The sequence below is a fragment of the Megascapheus bottae genome, chromosome 3, assembly GCF_031878675.1.
Source record: "Megascapheus bottae isolate mThoBot1 chromosome 3, mThoBot2.hap1, whole genome shotgun sequence".
In the NCBI taxonomy this organism is placed as follows: Eukaryota; Metazoa; Chordata; class Mammalia; order Rodentia; family Geomyidae; genus Megascapheus; species Megascapheus bottae.
This window is the reverse complement of record NC_143511.1, coordinates 48,831,385-48,851,459: the sequence shown is the minus strand read 5'-3', so window position 1 is coordinate 48,851,459 and position 20,075 is coordinate 48,831,385. Positions and strand designations below refer to the sequence as shown.

At 36.4% G+C, this 20,075-nt stretch overlaps 1 protein-coding gene across 5 annotated transcripts in view; it reads left to right on the top strand.

Moving 5' to 3' along the window:
- The window catches only part of Slc24a2 (solute carrier family 24 member 2), a 233,696-nt gene that overhangs the window by 40,629 nt on the left and 172,992 nt on the right, over nt 1–20,075 (top strand). The window lies entirely within an intron of this gene.

Genomic DNA, 20,075 nt, shown 5'->3' with positions numbered 1-20,075 from the left:
TTTTCAATGTATATGAGGTTGCAAGGGCAATATCCCACAAGACAAACACGTATTGCTTATCTGAGGACCACAGAGAACTAACAATGCCGGAGTGTTGTAAACTTGAACTAGTCAGAGTCAGAGGAGATGACTCAATGGCAAGAATAGATTGGCCTTAGGAAAAAAGTGATAATAGATGATAAGGAGGAAAGAAATGATTTTGAGCTGAACATGATGACCTTCCCCATCACAGCAGCATAAACAAAACAAAGTCCTTGGACTTGAGTCCTAGGGAAGAGGAAACTTGGCAAGTACAAGGCCCCAAGATGGGTCCTTAGCAACACACAAACACACGCACACACACGCACACGCATGATCACCACCATCATAGGAAAGGAAAGGGTGGGGGAGGAAAGGGGAAGGGAAAGGGGGAGAAAAGGGGAAGGGAAGGATTGCTGTTCTCTTTTTCAAAAACATCATGAATTGGGCTCTTACATAGGTGAAGCCATTTTTCTTTAAGCCACTAACAAGGAAACACAGCATAACCCTATTACTTCAGGATTTAAAAAATTAAGCATCATCTAATCTATTCCTGCAAGCTCACCAAATCAAGGTATCTACCTATTTATGTTTCACAGCGGCAAGAATTACATCTAAATTTCTATGGAGAAAAGAAATAGCTTAAGAATAAACAGTATGCAAAGACCAGGTCCTCAATTACATTGAGTGATATTTTAAAGAAGGGCAGCAGTTAAATAATTTAACTACAAAGGAATTGAAAAACATTTCTCTATTATACAAACAATACCATGTGGTAGAATGTCATCTTCCTCTGGCTTTGTGGAATAGAAGACTAATCCCAAATTCACACTTCCTCTGCTTTGGGCTTCACACCTCTGGAAGCACCTCTCTCTCTGCTCCCTAGGCCAATAATTTGAACAATGTCACTGAAATCAAAGTCTTTTGAGTCAAAGTTAAACCTCTAGTACAGTAAATTTCATTGTTTTAAAAATACATAAAAAATCAGTCTGGGCTGGCAGTTGTTGATTTGCAGGGCTTAGATTGTACCTTTCCAAGCTCTCCTTGGAAAGTGTTAAAACGTTTTTCTTATGTAAAACTTAAGGTTTTTGTATTTTTCAACATTCATAAGTTTTGTAGATTAGAATGAGATGCTTATTTCTACTGAAATAAAAAAGTGATTGTGACTTTAGAGAAGTATATCTACGCCACAGTGATGTGAAATATTTGTAATTTCTTAACCTCAATAAAGAAATTTTTGAAGAAAAAAAAATCTGAAAACAGTCAAATACCTTCCAAAAAACCAGGCCAACTTTATCTTAATAGTTTCACTCAAAAGCAGCTTCTTAACAATTGTGTATAATTCTGAGAATTCAGTGGGCCAGAGGATAAGATGGATCTTTAGAAACAGATATTGATGTATATAAATTTTATCAACTGTTAAGCATAATACCTAAGGGATTTATGTTTTAAATTTCACTTAGAAAGGATTTCTTTGTCTTAAAAAAATTGGTTGGATTTGACTACCCATACTCTAAACAAAAATGGAAAAATTAGGTTTTCTCCCTAAAGTTCCTAGTTTAAGGGAACATCTATCCATTGGCTTAAAATATATTAATATTATTTCCACACTGTTGAAGGCCTTTTTTTCTTTGTTTTCTTAAATTTTATTTTATTGTTGGGGTGATATGCAGAGGGGTTGCTGTTACTTTCATCAGGTAGTGGCTATATTGCTTCTTGAACATTAATACCCCTTCCCATGTTTTTCTCCAACTTTCCCTCCCTCCCACTCATCTTGTTCCAATTTTCAAATACAAACATATATACAATATACCAGGTAACAAAGTCAGATACAGTAACAACATGAGGGAAAATCTTAAGGGGAAAAGAAGAAAAAAGAAATAGCTTCACACAGTACACTAAGAACAACAATCACAAAGATAAACCTCTTATTTCCATATTCTAGAGTTCATTTCACTTTGCCTCATCCTATATGGCCATCTGTACATAGCTTTTGAGCTATTATGATCCTCTGTTAGGAGAACTCTAAACGTATACTGATTGTTACAAATGAGGGAAACCATGGAGCCTATGTTTCTTTGGGTCTGGCTTACTTCACTTACTATGATTTTTCCCCAGGTCTTTCTATTTCCTTACAAATGGGGCAATGTCATTCTTTCTGATGGAAGCATAGAATTCCAGTGTGTATAAGTAACACATCTTCTTGATCCATTCATCTACTGAGGGGCATCTGGATTGGTTCCATATCTTAGCTAAGATGAATAATGCAGCGATGAACATTGTTGTGCTGGTAGGTTTAGTATGTCCTTGTTTTTGAATATTTGGGTAGATGCTCAGAAGTGGGATTGCAGAGTCATAGGAGAACTCTATGTTTATAGTCTTTTGAGGAACCTCCATACTGCTTTCCAGAGTTCTTTACTGTCATAACTTTAGAAAAGATGTATACCTGAGAACAGCTTGTTAATATGAAACAGACAAGCTATCCATTTCTTAATCTAATGCAGGTGAATTCATTATGTCTTTATTAGATTTTTTTCCCTGAGGATAATCCTGGTCTATCTTTCTACAACGTATTTTAACTAAATTGTCCATAGGATCTTTTTGCTTTTAATAATACTCATCCATGTAATATGCAACTTTCCATTTATCTGCTTATAAGTTAAGCAGTCACCATGACATTTCTGTACATTTAATGGTATAAGAAATTTGGTGGAAATGGCTTCTGAGCTGTAATTGGCTTTTTGGCCCCTGAATCTCAAATAACGCCCTATCAATTTTACTGATGAGTTGAAGTTTTAAGAAGAATGATAAAAGATGTGAGCGATGTGGCTTATAAATCACATGTACTGCCAAAAAATCATTTCATTACATTCATACTATGCTAACCATAGTACCGTTAAAATAAAACTGAATGATACAATTTTTATTAGATTTCTTCAAATGTAAATTGAGATAGATGAATTATTATATAGACAGAGTCATTGTTCTGCTTACCTAAGATGAAAAGAAGCCACTGTTAGTTTTCCTTGCACAAATCTATACCTAATAAGAGCAAATAGTAAATAATTGGATGTCAAGGCACAGAAGTGTCAAAGGCAGAACATTCCATTGGTCAGGATCCAATCAGGAGGCAGAAGTCACTCCTGTTATTGGAACAGAGCAAGCTTAACATACTGAAGAATAGTTAACTAGATAGAAAGTCGTTAATTACCTAAAGTGTTAGCGCAAGTGTAAGGTCTCAGGGAAGTAGAATTACAGGAACTGAGGAAACGAAGAATGATAGGTAGATATCAGATTTATTACAATGTAGAAACTCAGGAGCAAAGTGCTCGATTGGAGCAGAGAATGATGAGACTGGATATGTCCATTTTCAAACCACTTTGAAGAGACTTAGAAGAGGATGAAATACAAGGATTGAGGAAACAAGAATGTACAGCAAGCAAAGAAAGGAAGGAAGGAAAGAAAGGAGGAAGGGAGGAAGGGAGGAAGGAAGGAAGGAAGGAAGGAAGGAAGGAAGGAAGGAAGGAAGGCAGGAAGGAAGGAAGGAAGGAAGGAAGACAGGCAGGCAGGCAGGCAGGAAGGAAGGAAGGAAGGAAGGAAGGAAGGAAGGAAGGAAGGAAGGACAGAGCAAATCCCTCATTAATGCTTCCTCCAATTGATTTGTTTTTCCCTCTTTCCTTCTTTCCCTCTTCTTACCCCTCTTTCTGGAAGAATAAAAAGGTCAGATGATAGATTGGAAGCCAGGTTTGCAGGGCCCTCACTACAGTTTCATAAAGAGAGAATAGAGTGTGGGGCAGAGAGGCAACAGCTTTAATGAATGCCACAAAAGTTTTCGGGCAGCAGAGGCCAAGCTATGAAGGGTGAAAGAGCATTCTAGGTGCCAGGAAAAGGCATGCAAGATATTACACAATTTTACTTATTATCCTCAAATAACATCAATTTTAATAGTATTTATACACCTTCAGATGAAGCCAATAAGATTGGTGCAGTGAGATCAGTCAATGGAAACCATCATGATGTTTTTGTAGGGATCTGTGAATAGGTGCTTTTTTTGTCCTCTATGTATGAAAAATTTCAAGTGTATACAAAGTAGAAAGAATAATACCATGCACCAATGTCTCATAATTCAGCTTCAATAATCATAAACATTTGGCTATTGTTGTTTACTTTCTAGCTTCCTCTTGAGCTATATTATTTCATTCATCAATAATTCAGTGCATTAAATGATGAATTGATGATGTATGATGATAAACTTCCACAAAACAAAACGATCATGTAAATACCACCAGGATCTAGAACCCCTTATAATTCACTTATGTCACTTCCTTACTTTCCCAGAGGACTAATCTTTTCCAAAAACTTATTTATTCACCATTGTTGCATGTTCTTTTCACCATTCTAAAATAGTTGATTACCTGAATAGAATATAATTTCTTTATTGCTTTATTTGTTTATATACAAGTAGGTTGTTTCTAGCCTTTACATGTCACAAATAATGTTGCTCTGAATCTTGAACATATCTTCTGGCATATATTTACATAAATGTCTATTGGGTGTATGCCAGGAAAAAAGTACTTGATGTACTAGAGGATATTGCTATATTCAACTTAAATAAATACTCCCTGGTTGTAGTTTCAAAGTGGCTATATCAGTTGACCAGATGCTTCATACCCTTGCCAAGACTCTACATTATTAATTTCATTTATTTCTAGTATTTAATTTTATGCTATTTTAAATTATATATACATATATATATATCAGTCTGGGGGCTTAAACACAGATGATGGGCATTGTCCCTGTGCATTTTTTTTGTGCAAGACTAGTGTTCTACTACTGGAGACACAATTATCCTTCTAGCTTTTTTTGGTGCTTATTTGGAGATAAAAATCTCACAGACTTTTCTTGCCCTGGCTGACTATGAACAGTGATCCTCAGATCTCAGCCTCCTGAGTAGCATGAGCCACTGGCAACCAGTTTAATATATTATTTTGTATATTTGCTAATATATTGAAATGAACTGATTTTTTAATTTTATTATTGAGATAATGTATAGAGGGATTACAGTTACAGTCATCAGGTAGTAGGTGGATTACTTCTAACACATTGATACCTCTTCTCATGTTTTTGTCCCTGTTTCCCTCCTCCCACCCCTCCCAATCATCTTGTTTTCCCCTCCTTTCCTTCCCTATATCAATAAACACATACAATATGCCAGGTAACAAAGTCAGATTCAGTAACAATATGAGATTAACCATAGGGACAAAAAAGAGAAGAGAAATAAGATAATACATTAAGACAACAACACAAAATAAACCTCTTGTTTATTTGTTTTTTATTTAGTCTTATCCTATATGACCTTAAATATCTAGGTTTTGTGCTATTGTAATCACCTGCTAGGAGAGTCCTAGATGTGTACAAATTATTACAAATGAGGGAAACCATTGAGCCTATGTTCCTTTAGGTCTGGCTTACTTCACTTACTATGATTTTTTTCCCAAATCTTTCCATTTCCTTACAAATGGGACAATGTCATTCTTTCTGATAGCAGCATAGAATTCCATTGTATAGAAGTACCATAACTTCTTGATCCATTCATCTATTGAGGGGCATCTGGGTTGGTTCCATATCTTTGCTATGTTAAATAATGCTGCAGTGAACACTGTTGTGCTACTGGGTTTAGTATGTCTTTGTTTCTGGACATTTGGGTAAATGCCAAGGAGTGGGATTGCTGGATCATAGGGGAGCTCTATGTTTAGTCTTTTGAGGAACTGCCATACTGCTTTCCATAGTGGTTGAGCGAGTTTCCACTCCCACCAGCAGTGTAGTGGTGATCCCTCCTGGACACATCCTTGCCATCATCTGTTGTTATTGTATTTCTTGATAATGGCCATTCTAACTGGAGTGAGGTGGAATCTCAAAGCTGTTTTGATTTGCATTTCTTTTATGGCCAGAGATGTTGAGCATTTCTTCATGTGTCTATAGGTCATTCTTATTTCTCCTTCAGAGAAGTCTCTCTTTAAGTCTTTAGCCCAACTTTTAATGGGCTGTTTATTTCTTTGACGACTTGTTTTGGAGAGATTCAATTTTTCTTTTTTTGCCAGTCTTGGGCTTGAGCTCAAGGCCTGAGCACTGTCCTTGGACTTTCTCAAGGCTAGAGCTCTACCACTTGAGCCTCAGCACCACTTCTGGCTTTTTTGTATGTATGTGGTACTGAGGAATTGAACCCAGGGCTTTATGCATGCTAGGCAAGCACTCTACCACTAGGCCAAACTCCCAGCCCTGAGATTCAATTTTTTGAACTGTTGATATATTTTAGATCTAAGGCCCTTGTCTGTTGTATGGCTAGTGAAGATCTTCTCCCACTCTACTTCTATTTAACTTGCTAGCTATGTCCTTTGCCATACAGAAGCTCTGCAGTTTAATGCAGTCTCATTTGATCAGACTTTCTTTAATTTATGTTTCTTGATCTTTATTAAGAAAGTTTTGACATGTGCCAAGGAGACCTAGTGCATCTCCTAATCCTTCTTATAAAGTTTTCAAGGTATCTGCTTTTACCTCAGGGTCTTCAATCCATTTGGAATTAGAAATGAATTCACTTTTAATTCATTTATTAATTCAAATATCTTACTATTTGAACAGTTTTGATTGTTTTCCGTGCAATCATATTATCTAGAATTTGCTGCTCCATTAGTTTTATTTCTATGTATTTAATCCTTATGCTTTTCATTTCTTCCTTTTCTTTGTTTTCTTTCATTGCTTAAAAATCAATACTACCTTTAGGCTTTCACAATCACACAATAAAACTAACTACAATAAAACTATTAAAGGACATGTAGACTCTCATTTGGGATCACCCCTTGAAAAACAGTTTGTCACATCTGCCACACTACATATTTGGGGGGAGAGGCCAGGCACATACAGATTCTATGAGAGTTTTGGAGGTCCTTTCATATAGCTATTTAGACTTAAATTACCACAATTTTCAGTAGTTGTACATATCAGCTGGGAAACATTTTACTGTATGGAATAGCTTACATTATTCTTAAGTTAATAGATGTTTTGGTCTAGATCTGTTATGGGTAAAGCTTCAAACTGATTTTTTTCCATATATTTTTATTGTAATTAATAGAAGGGTTACATTATATTCACCAGATAGAGGGTTCATTTATATTTTTTGCATGTCTTGGTCCCCATTTCCCTCTCCCCACCCCTGCCCCTCATCTTGTTTTCCCCCCTTCCCTATCCAATTTCAAATAACCAAATACAAATACATCCAATATATCAGATAACAAGGTGAAATACTGTAACAGTATGAGATAACAAGGGACAGCAAAAGAGGTGAGAGATAACATAGTACATTAAGAACAACAGTCATTCATTATATGGCTTTTGTTTCTATATCCTGGAGGTCCTTTCATTTAGTGTCATCCTATATGGCTTTATGTATCTAGGTTTTGCTCTATTGTAAATCTCTGCTAGGAGAGTGGAGAGCCCAGGGTTTCTACAGATTATGACAAATGAAGAAAACCATTGAGCCTATGTTCCTTTGAGTCTGGCTTACTTCACATAATATGATTTTTTTCTAAGTCTTTCCATTTCCTTACAAATGAGGCGATGTCATTCTTTCTGACAGCAGCATAGAATTCCATTGTATATAAACACCACATCTTGTTGATCCACTCATCAACTGAGGGGCATCTGGGTTGGTTCCATATATTTGCTATGGTAAATAGTGCTGCAGTGAACATTGTTGAGCTAGTGGATTTAGTATGTCTTTGTTTCTGGATGATTGGGTAAATGCCAAGTAGTGGAATTGTTGGGTCCTAGGGGAACTGTATGTTTAGCCTTTTGAGGACCCGCCATACTACTTTCCACAGTGGTTGAACAAGTCAAACTGATTCTTTTCTTTAGCAGAAAGTGGAACATTGCATGTCAGAATTGAAAAGATTTTATTTTTATAAAAATATAAAATGCAAGATTAAAATTTCAAAACATAAAATGTCAGGCTTACATAAACAATTTTCATTTCAAATTTTGAAACACTAAGTTAGTCATATCTTGCTTTTAATTCTAATGCATAACTGTGGATCTGTAAAACAGAATTTAATCCAGAAACAAGCTTTTTGATATTTTATGTTTTTATAAGAATATGTCCAAATTTATACACTTTAAGTACAGATGCATTTTACTTTTTAATCCTTTATTATTGCCTATAATATGCTGCCAATTATGTAAAAATATTTTTACTACATGAGAATTTGCTAAAAAAAATAAAGGCATCAAAAATGTCTGAAACAACTGTGTAATGAGTTATGCATCTCTTTTTTTATGACTTAAACCTTTCCAGGCCAACAACAGAATTGCTGGACATGTACTATAATAATTAAGTAGAATTATCTTTGTCTTTTTGCCATCTTTGACATTTTTAGTTATGTAGAAAGGATAGTCTTAGCCTCTTATTTTGTCACAGTAAAGATATACTTGTGAAAATAGAAAGGTGGAATATCTTGACAGAGGCTTAGTTTGATTTATTATATACCTATTATATACCTATTTAGGTATGTAGAACATTGGACCTGTATTTGTCTCTCCTTGTCCTTACAAACGAGCTCCAGCGAATCTGACAAAACCTCGGAGTAGCTTGGCACAGGGGAAGGACAGACTTTAGGCATCTTTGTCCTGTGCTTCAGGTGTTTATTTAGCTCAATATCGATTTTTCTGTTTGTTCTTTCTATCATTTTCTGGGAGAAGTATCTGAAATTTGTCATATATGTGTAGATTAGCTTATTTCGCCACTTCTGTTTATTTTTGCTCCGTGCATTTGAAACTATGTTAAAATCGTTCAGCATGCTGGAACTAACCCTTGCATTGATGTGAAATGGCTCTAGTGATTTCTAGTAATTCTTCTGATTTAAAGTGTAAATTATCTAATTTTCATATGGCCAAACAAAGCTTCTATTTGTTAATGTTTGTCCAGAACCTTCTGTTATTTTCTTTTGATCTTTTCCTGGCCTACATCCCAAAGTATATCTTTTGTAAGCTGAAGGTTATGGGGCTTGTGTTATCAATCAATTGTTTACAATGTTTTCATTTAGTGCAGTTACATTTGATGGAATTCAGGCTAGAGTTGATATTTAAATCCATTATCTTCTTTGATTTCTACATGTTTTACTGAGTCAAGGCTCTTTTTGCTTCTCTCTTTTATTTAATCAGATATAATTTATTTGTCTTCTTTATTTTATCATATATTTATATTTTGTTTCTCTCTATTTTATTGTTCCATTAAAACCCTAGAAAATATATAATGTATGTCCATAGTTACTACTATGTCCTAAAAGCCCTAGAGTATTTTAATTTTGTTTAATCTCCTCTGTTTTCTGTGCCACTGCTATCGCATATTTTAATTCCAATAGCATTTACATGATTCAGACTATTCAGGTGAGTCTCTACTTGACTGTTTCTTCCTCTATGAGACTTGCCAGTACTGTCATAATTAACATAACCTCACCTCATCACTTTCTAGCTCCTTACCATGTTGGGTATAATTGCATGTTCTTATCTCACCAAATGAGAACATTTCTTTGTTTCCATTTCAGACTTACATTACAATGTAGGTTCATCAGAATAATGCTCTGCCCTATTATACTCCATCGTTACATGTTAAATCACACATGTAGATCAGAAGTGCCCAACAGAAATCACAATCACTCTCAGGAATAAGGAAAGCAAGATCTTCCCTTAAAGGGGACTGAAGACATTTGATGCTCAGATTAGAATTTTTTTAATGTAAAGAAAATTGGAAAGAATATCAGAATCACTGCAGAAATAACGATATGACCAGATTTCTTTTAGTCATTTTTATTTAAATCTCATTCATTCAACACTTCTAGAATACCTGTGCAGGTAAGGGAACTGAGCAAGAAGCTGTGTGCCATGCTAGACTTCATGCTGTGTGAAGCCCACAGTGTTTACGATAGGTTCCTTCAGAGAACACACAGAAAACAACACGTGGGAAAAGGTGTGAGAGTCAGTAAGCTCAACCCTGAAGAGGATTTTGTAATAAGAAGGAATGGAGATAGTTGTGCTGGGGAAGTCTTTGGAGGACAAAGGAAAAAAGCTTTGATTCTGGTAGCCTTCAGTTAGCGATAATGAGGAGGTATCAGGTGATTCCAAAGACATTCACATAAAGAGGTTGAAAATTGAAAAATTCTTTATCCAGAATCCTCGATTTATGATGCCCTTGAATTCTTCCTTGCTGAGACTCAGGAACTAAAGGCTTACACACCTAGAAAACTGGGCCAGAGTCTCATGCAACAGCTAGATGCCCAAGGTTTACTTGGATATGTAAGTCAAAGAATAGCCTTCAAGAGAAAAAAAAAAATCGTTCCATCCTTGTGTGTAGTGACTATTATCTTTCCTGTGTAATTGGGCCAGATGCTCTGGCTTTTACCCATAGTTGAACTAATGAAACAAAAGGTCATAGGTTAATTCGTAGGTGGTACTCAGAGCATAACAATTGAAATATTGAGGGGTTGTTTTTCAGACTAGGAGTGTATTATTTTCAATTTTTAGCTCCTGGGTCTTTTCTCCAGCATGACGGCCAGATGGGAGGGCAGCAATAATGAGTGACCCTCACAGCATATGTGTCCATTTTATGGTCTGCCTGTGTGAAATGTGGTTTACAGAGTGGCTTCAAGAGAAGAACCCCAATCGCTGTGAGAGAAGAAGCAGCTCTCAGGCTGATGTTTGCATTCTATCCCCAGGCCTTCCCTTCACTGCTAAAGGTCTCATTAAGAGACTGCTGGTCCTAAGAGAGTGCTTATACTTATTTTAAGAGTCAGGATTTGTAGCATTTCTACAATGAGTGGTTTCATGGTGCTGTGTCAATTCAAGTCAGAACTTAGAGTTTCTCTTAATTGAACTATATATAGGAAATGAATCTCACAACCTCTCCATTACTTTATAGCCAGCCAATGGGAGCTTAACCATTTGGAATGTTTGGCCACAACTATGGGGCACCCATTATGGGAGAGGAGCTCAGCTAAGTGTTCCTGAGAAGTTATCTCCTGTGCTGGCACTTTTGGGGATGTACTAAAAGTTTATTAGGAAGTGACTTTTTTTTTAACCCAGTAAGGAATCCTTCAGGCTTTATATTGACACCTACAAAAAGCATGATAGGTACATAACATATCTTAGCACCTCCAACATAATGTACCACCATCATATTGCTTTCCTTTCAAGTTTCCAGTCCTTGTTATGGTGGTGGTGGTGGTGGTGGTGGTGTGTTTGTGTGTGTGTGTGTGTGTGTGTGTGTGTGTGTGTATTTTTATCGGTCATGGGGCTTGAACTCTGTGCCTGGGCACTGTTCCTGAGCTCTTCAGCTCAAGCTAGCTCTCTACTACTTGAGCCAAAGTGACACTTCTGGTTTACAGGTGGTTAATTGGAGATAAGAGTCTCATGGACTTTGGTGCCTGAGCTGGCTTTGAACCATAGTCCTCAAATCTCAGCCTCCTGAGTAGCTAAGATAACAGGTGTGAGCCACCTGCGCCCAGTTTATTGTGGTATATATTGTTCCACCAATGGGTAATTCTAATCAACTTGACAATCCAAGCCAACCATCTTCATTCCCCTCCTTGTCAACTTGAAATCCAAATTGCTCTCCCTAAACATAACATTCCACCCTTGGCCTTCTCCAAGGCTCACATTCATCTCACAATTCAAAATGACTTCCCTCTTCATGAGTCTCTGGAGTCTTAGAAGCTACAACATTGTTCAGAGGTTTGTGTGGGGCTTGTTTTGAAAGATGTGCTCAACACAAATCAATAGCACTTAGTGTTCAAACAAATAGACCGTAAGGCAAAATGATCTGAAAAGGGTGACAGTTTTAAATATGAGAAGTCTCCGGAAGATGACTTTTCTTTTTATTGTCAGAAATGTTTATTACCAAAAGTAAAAAAAGAAAAATAACCTAAGAGGTATAAAGTTTAAGTATAGAAAGGAATCAGAGTGATGATTTAAGGCACTATTAAATATGAATTTATATATACTCATATACTATGAAAACCTATCTATCAAACAATATCTTGTGTCTTTACTTTTTTTTCTGAGTGCCTGTGGCTCACCTCTGTAAACATAGCTATTTGTGAAGCAGAGAGAAGCATAGTTCAAGGCCTGCCCATGTATAAAAGTTTCAGAGATGCTATTTTGAATATAACCAGCAAAAACAAAACAAAATAGAGCCAAGGCATGGCCAGTTTACAATGCCAGTCTGGCAAGTATGACACCCTGAGTTCAAACTCCAGTACCAAAGAAAAAAAAGTTTTGCATTGATTCATGTAGATACGTTATAAGCAAAAAAATCAAATGCTTAGACATCACATTCTAGAAATTGCTTTTTCAACTAATATATACTGTATTTATATTGACCTATTGACCTGTGATTTTAAAGACAATTATTTTGCCTTTTAACTTACAAATAGTAAAATTCACTTGGATTGGTATACTGCTTTGCCTTTTTTTTGGTCAGTTGTGGGACTTGAACTCTGGGCCTGGGTGCTATCCCTGAGTTCTTGAGCTGAAGACTACCACCCTACCCCTTGAGCTACAACACCACTTCTGGTTTTCTAGTGGTTAATTGGTGATAAGAGTCTCACAGTTTTTAGGTATTTAGTGGCTGGGCTGACTTTGAACCACAATCCTCAGATCTCAGCCTCCTGAATAGAATAGCTAGGATTACAGGCATGAGCCACTGTGCCTGGCTCTGCTTTGCCTTTTACATCCAAGCCCTAATTCCACAAATATTTGGTGTTTAATATGCCTTTTATTTTGTCAGAAATCAAAATTAGCTAGTCTGGAGTCTTTGGGGCCTTCTGGTGATATAAAAATTGAAGGTTTTTCCAAAATCTAGACAACTAAACTTAGTTTCTAAATGATGTAAACTCTTGGAGACAGCTGCTATTGCATTTTGTTTCTTTCACTAAGCAATATATGGTCTTTGAAAATTGGGCCCCCTCAGACCCTTACAATGGAGAATGTAGAATGATTACATGTGTAACAAATTATGACTTTTTTCATTACAATAAAGCATACAGAACAAAAGAGTTTAATGAAAAGTATAGTCTCCTGAGTTAAAACTTCATTCCTGAACCGATAGCCCTGGAAAATACTAATACTCAGTGTATTCAAAGGACAACCAGCTTAGCCCTTTAATGCCCATTTGCCTGAATTTATGAGATATCATTCTTTTCAGTTTGGCATTTTTTTTAATTATCCAACTGATAGTCAAATTTTTTCTGTCACCAATTTATTGAAAGCTCCAGTCACACAAAGTAACTCAAGAGAGACTATCTGCTTTTCCAAAAACTATAAATATCTCAAGAGCAAGAGGAACTGTATTCCCTAGACCTGGGCTGGGATGGACAGGCATAGAAGAGGCAAAAACCCTCCACTACATACAGAGCACACTTAGTACTCCTTACTTCCACATTTGGTAAGCAGCTAAGCCATTCTGAGCCAGAGCTTTCCCAACTGAGAGGACTGAACACAGCCTCCTAGAGTTAGTGAGGCCCTCAGGGTTATCCTATTTCCTCTCCTCTACCCACTGAGAAGTACAGGAACTGCCTTGGTCTATGGTTTCTTATTTTAACAGTCATTGGATGTTTTCTAGTAAATTCAAAACTATTCAGATCTCTAAATAGAAAAATTACTTTAATATCTAAAGAATAGTTGTAGAATGGATTTAAGATATGGGAAGAATATGTGGGGTTGGGAGAGATAGGAGAAAACAACAGAAAGGATGACATTGATGGAGATGGATTGTACTCATAAAATGACTGGTTAAATTAAAGCCCCTTTGTATAACTACTTAAAGACAATTTAAAAAATTAAAGTTAAAAAGAAATAAAAGTATAGGATCTATACCCAAACACACACACACACACACACACACACACACACACACACACACACACACACACGCTGGCCCTCACTCCTGCCCTCTTTCAACTTCCCTTCTTTTAGAGAAGATAGATGATATAAAATAAGTAAGAACATGATTTAAAATGTGTAGGAAAATGTAATAAACTAAACAAAAGCAAACAGGGGAAAAGATAAGGAATTATAAAGTTACACTCTAGTGCAAAGACTCAAGCAAGTTATTGAAGGCCACTCTCAAGAATGTGGATTATATCTTTTGTGGATTTTTCTTTTGTGTGTTTGTGAGAGATCATTTTAAGAAATAAGACTAGTGTGGTGGCACACACCTGTAGTTCCTTAGGCAGCAGAGGCAGAAAGACTCTCTCTTAAAAACAAAGTAAAACAAAAGGGCTGTAAGACATGGCTCAAGTGGTAGGGTGTTTTCCTAGGCTCTTGGTTTGATCCCCAGTACCACAAAAGAGAAGTCACCTCATAAAAGTATCCCTGGTTCCTTGTTATCATCCACGCCCACATCTCTACTTTTTAATGCATCAACTTATGCTAACGATGGTAGCATTAAATCTCAGCAGTTTTTCTTGCTCAACAGAACTCCAGGGTGGTAAAACTGGTGGATAAAGAATTGCTGCTGCCACTTTTCTTATAAATGAGGTGACATAATCCTTACTTCTTTACTGCTAACAAAGTTTCTGAAATGAAAACAAGAAAACCTGGGATTGAGTGCACACAGACCTTGAGGAGCTGTCTGTACCATCAAGTAATAAATAAAATGCCATTGTTCTGAGATGAAAGAAAAAACAAATTGTACCAGGAAAAATTGATTGTAACTTTTAAAGCTAGCTTAGAAACTTTTCTTGGTGTTGTTTCTTCAAAAGAAAGAACAGGAAAAAAGAAAGAAAAGAAAGACTCTGTATATCACACCAAACTTGCCTAAGGGTAAACAGATCAATTCCACAGGGTGTAAAATTATTCTATAGAACAGTTGGTAAATGGCAGATGAGTCTAGCTATGTCAACCATATGTGAAAAGCACCATTCTGTAATTTGAAGTGAGTCATGTGCATGACAAGTGGAGAATATTTAATGCCAGATGATTGAATTAGCCAACAGGATATTGGTAATTATTACAAGAGTGCAAAATCACATTTCACACCCTTCAGTCTGAAGAAGGTCACTGGAATCGCCACACACACAAACCTAGCCTTCTCTTGGGTCTTTTTTTTTCCTGTTTCAGAAGGACAGCTGGGACTTGTGCATGTACTTTGGACCCACACTGGAATTTTCTTTGTTTCCACATGCATGCAGAACAAAATGGCCAAAGAAAAACTATATACATTAAGCTTCAGTGGTTTCCCTCATTTGTAATAGTATAAATCTTGGACTCTCCTAGCAGAGGATTACAATAGCTCAAAACCTAGATACAGAAGGTCATATAGGATAAGGCTAAATGAAAGGACCTACAGGATATGGAAACAAGAGCTTTATTTTGTGTAATTGTTGTTCTTAATGTACTATGTTATTTCTCTTTTCTTTTTTTGCCCTTTTGGTTAATCTCATATTGTTACTATATCTGACTGTGTTACCTGGCATATTGTGTATATGTTTATTTGTTTATTTGAAATAGGAAAGGAAAGGGGTGGAAACATGATGATTGGGAAAGGTGAGGGGAGAGAAATGGGAACAAAAACATGAGAAGGGGTATTAATGAATGTGAAGTAATGCACCTGCTATCTGGAGAATATAACTGTAACCCTTCTATTAATTACAATAAAAAAGAAAAAAGAATAGTTATGTATATTAGGATAATACAAACATATCCTGGGATGTAATGGAATATTTTACTGTGGACTATGAACACTTTTACTGTTTTAATTTAAATTTTTGGTTGAGTATAAAATAACCTGGGAGATAGAATATTGTTATTTGAGCAAGAAAGACTGCCTGTAGAAAGAAAGTGATTCAACACAGCTTTTAATGAGAAAGACTTATTTGTCTACACAAATGTCTTCTCAGGAGGTGGAAGATTCTAGAGGTGCTATTAAGCATATATACATGTATGCATATATGTATATGTATACATGTATATGTGTATGTATGCATGTATACATGTATACACATATGTATGCATGTATACATATACACATATACATGTGTATGCATGTATACATATACACGTATACATGTGTATGCATGTATACATATACACATATACATGTGTATGCATGTATACATATACACGTATACATGTGTATGCATGTATACATATACACGTATACATATGTATGCATATACATATACATATACATATATACACACACACACATATATATGACCATGTTCTACCCAAAGTAGTCCAGTAGCTATTTTTTTAATTGGTTTATGATTAAACAAAGTTTGTACAAAATTGAAGAAAAAAGACATAGGTAATCACGGTGTCTATAAATATTCCATGTGTACATTGGGCATATAAGAGGTTTTTCCCAGTGCCATATATGTGCTGTTGGAGTGTGCCAGAAACCATGCAGACATCGAGGCAGAAAGAAGTTTATTACCAGCAAAGGGACCAGAAGACCCCTTCTCATAAGAGAGAAGAAGTGCCAGTTATTGTCTGAGGTAACTTGTATAACCTACAGTGTTAGGAGGAACCTACAGGTGTTAGGAGGGGCTAGGAGGCTCGAACTTGGTGTGGACCTGTGAGCCAAGGATTTCATCATGGCAGGTAAGGATTTATGGCTTGCTGCTGCCCAAATAGCAAGTCTTGAAGCTGCCAAGACTTGAAGGTCATTTGAAGGGAATCATGTTGCCTTTTGTTTTTGTAACTGCCCCAAAAGAGTGCCATCTCAAGGTAAAATGAAGAGGAAGCCAATTGTTTACTGCCTGTACCAAATGGGCCTGGTGTTGCCTGGGAGAACACAGTGCTAAGCTATAAGAAAGGAGACTACTGGACTAATACATATGGACAAAAAAGTACCAGGATTTAACAGGAATTGGAATTCTCTTTCGTTTCTGCCAAACTGTATCCTAGGGGGAAAGATAGGCAGTGGCTTATGTGTCCTGTGAGTAAAGACGAGCCTCTCTAAGCTGTGATGCTGGCTCACATATCCATATCACTCATATCCAGTTCTATATGTTTAGAACCATAGAGAAGGAGATATTTATATCTATAGATATATGCATATATGTATATATATACATATATATAGTCTTTTTTCATCTCAGTACATTCTTTGATTTTCTTTTAGATAAAAATACATGTACATACAAAAATAAATACTGTAAATAAGATAAAACAAAATTGAGGCTGGTAATGTGGCTTAATGGAAGACTGCCTGCCTAACAAGCATGAGACCCTGGGTTTAATTCATTAGTACCATTTAAACAAAAATAAATTAATAAATAAAATTTAAAAAACTCTTCATTGAAAATAAATAAAATAGGGCCAGGAGTTTGTCTAAGTGGAGTGCTTGCCTAGCATGCAAAAAGACCCAGGCTCGATTCCTAAGTACCATATACATAGGAAAAATAAAAGCTGAAGTGGTGATGTGGCTCAAGTGGTAGAGCTCTAGCTTTGAGAAAGCCCAAGGACAGTGCTCAGGTCCTGAGTTCAAGCCCCAAGACTAGCAAATAAATAAATAAATAAATAAATAAATAAATAAATAAATAAATAAAATAAACTTATACAAGTGAAACTCTGGGAAGCTTGCCAATTTTGTAAGACAGTTTACCTCCAAATGTAAGAGTTTTCATCAAAGCTCTCAATGGAGATTGTGCATCTCAACTTGAGCCAAATAGAATAAAAGTAAAATGTTGAGTCAAATTCTTTATTATCCTTCAGTATTTGTGCAAAGGAGTTGCCCTTCAATTTGTCAGTTTACAAATACAATGCATCGAAATCAATGCCCCCTTTTCTCCTTTTTAATTGTAATGTATAGAGGGCTTACAGTTATATTCACCACACATATTGATACCCCTTCCCATGTTTTTGTTCCCATTTCCCTCTCCCTACCCCTTCCCAATCATCTTGTTTCTTCCCCTTTCCTTTCCTATTTCAAATAAACAAACATATATACAATATGCCAGATAAAATAGTCAGATATAGTAACAATATGAGATTAACCATAAGGGCAAAAAAAGAGAAGAGAAATAATATAGTACATTAGAAACAACAATCACACAAGATAAAGCTCTTGTTTCCATATCCTGGAGGTCCTTTCATTTAGCCTCATCATATATGACCTTATGTATCTAAGTTTTGTGCTATTGTAATCCTGTGCTAGGAGAGTCCTAGATGTGTACTAATTATTACAAATGAGGGAAACCATTGAGCCTATGTTCCTTTGGGTCTGGCTTACTTCACTTAATATTATTTTTTCCAAGTCTTTCCATTTCCTTACAAATGGGGCAATGTCATTCTCTCTGATGGCAGCATAAAATTTCATTGTGTGTAAGTACCATGTCTTGATCCAATTGTCTACTGAGGGATATCTGGGATGTTCCATATCTTCGCTATGGTAAATAGTGCTGCAATGAACATCATTGAGCTAGTGGCTTTAGTATGGCCTTGTTCGGACTTTTTTGGTAAATGCGAAGAAGTGGAATTGTTGGGTCACAGGGGAGATCTCTGTTTAGTCTTTTGAGGAACCTCCATTGTGCTTTCCATAGTGCTTGAACGAGTTTATATTCCCACCAACAGTGTAGTAGCGATCCCTCCTGAATGCCCCATTTCATCATTCATACCAACCCCACCTATCTCATCAGTTTTCCTAGTTTCATAGAATATGTATTGAATATTATTCCCCACTTATTGAGCCAAATTCTGTTCAGTTTTTTTTTGAACCAAATGTTTTTTGCCAGTCCTGGGGCTTGCACGCAGGGCTAAGGAACTGTCCTTGGGCTTTCTCAAGGCTAGCACTCTACCACTTGAGCCACAGCAACACTTCCGGTTTTTTTTCCTAAGTATGTGGTACCAAGGAATCGAACCCAGGTCTTCATGCATGGTAGGCAAGCCAAACTCCCGGCCCTGATTCAAATTCTTTAACCAAACTTTTTACTTATTCTGATAGTGGCATGTTTAGTTTGGCTGCTGAGGAAAAATAAAAACCAACAACTGATTAAGTTATAAGGAATGATAGCTGGGCCCTGGTGGCTCATGCCTATAATCCTAGCTATTCTGGAGGCTGAGACCTGAAGACGGAAGTTCAAAGCCAGACGGACCAGTAAAGACCATGAGTCTTCTCTCCAACAAACGACTCAGAAAATGTTACAAGTGGAGCGGCTGCTCAAGTGGTAGAGTGCTAGCCTTGAGAAAAAGCTCAGGGACTGCACACAAAATCTTATAAATAATTACAATATGCAATATGAATGGAAGCATTTACAGAATGTTCAGCATATGCTGTATACACTAAATTGCTCAACCCAGGCACTATTTCTTTGTTGTGGATCATTATCCCAAACATTTTAAACCCTTTAGCAGCATCCTTGGTCTCCTTAGAATCCAATAGCACTCTCCTTCTTAGCTTGGGACAACCAAATACATCTCCAGATACTGCAAAATTTCCTCCTAGCGAGCCATACTAATCCAACAAGGACAACAGAATGGACAATTAGAACTATGTGTTAAGGCTTTAAACGCTACAAACTAGGTCTGTAATCGTTATGAAGCTGGACCTCTCTTCTCAGAAGGAAAGTTGAGGAGGCTTCAAAAAAATGAGATTTGGCTGTCTCTTGAAGTTTGTATAAGATTTTGAATTGAATTGTGATGTGACTACTGGTTTCACCTTAATGGAAGGGAATCCAACTGGTGTTTATGTTTGAAATCTGCCCTATTGATTTCAAAGATGTTTACATTTCTGAATGTGCCATATTATAGTTTGTTCATGAATTAGACACTGAGAAAATTTAAATTATTTTTCTTTCCCCTTTTAAACAAACACTGAAAGATCTCTGGACTTAATATTGCAATGAGAAAGCATCTGGAATTAATTAAATTAGGCATAAGTTCCATGTTCTCTGTTTACATATGCCACACAAATCATTTGGCATTGTGTGACTGAAAGAGAAATCGTAACTAAAATCTTGTATTTATATTCTTCCCTAACCTCCACCATTACTCCTCAGCCCCCAAGC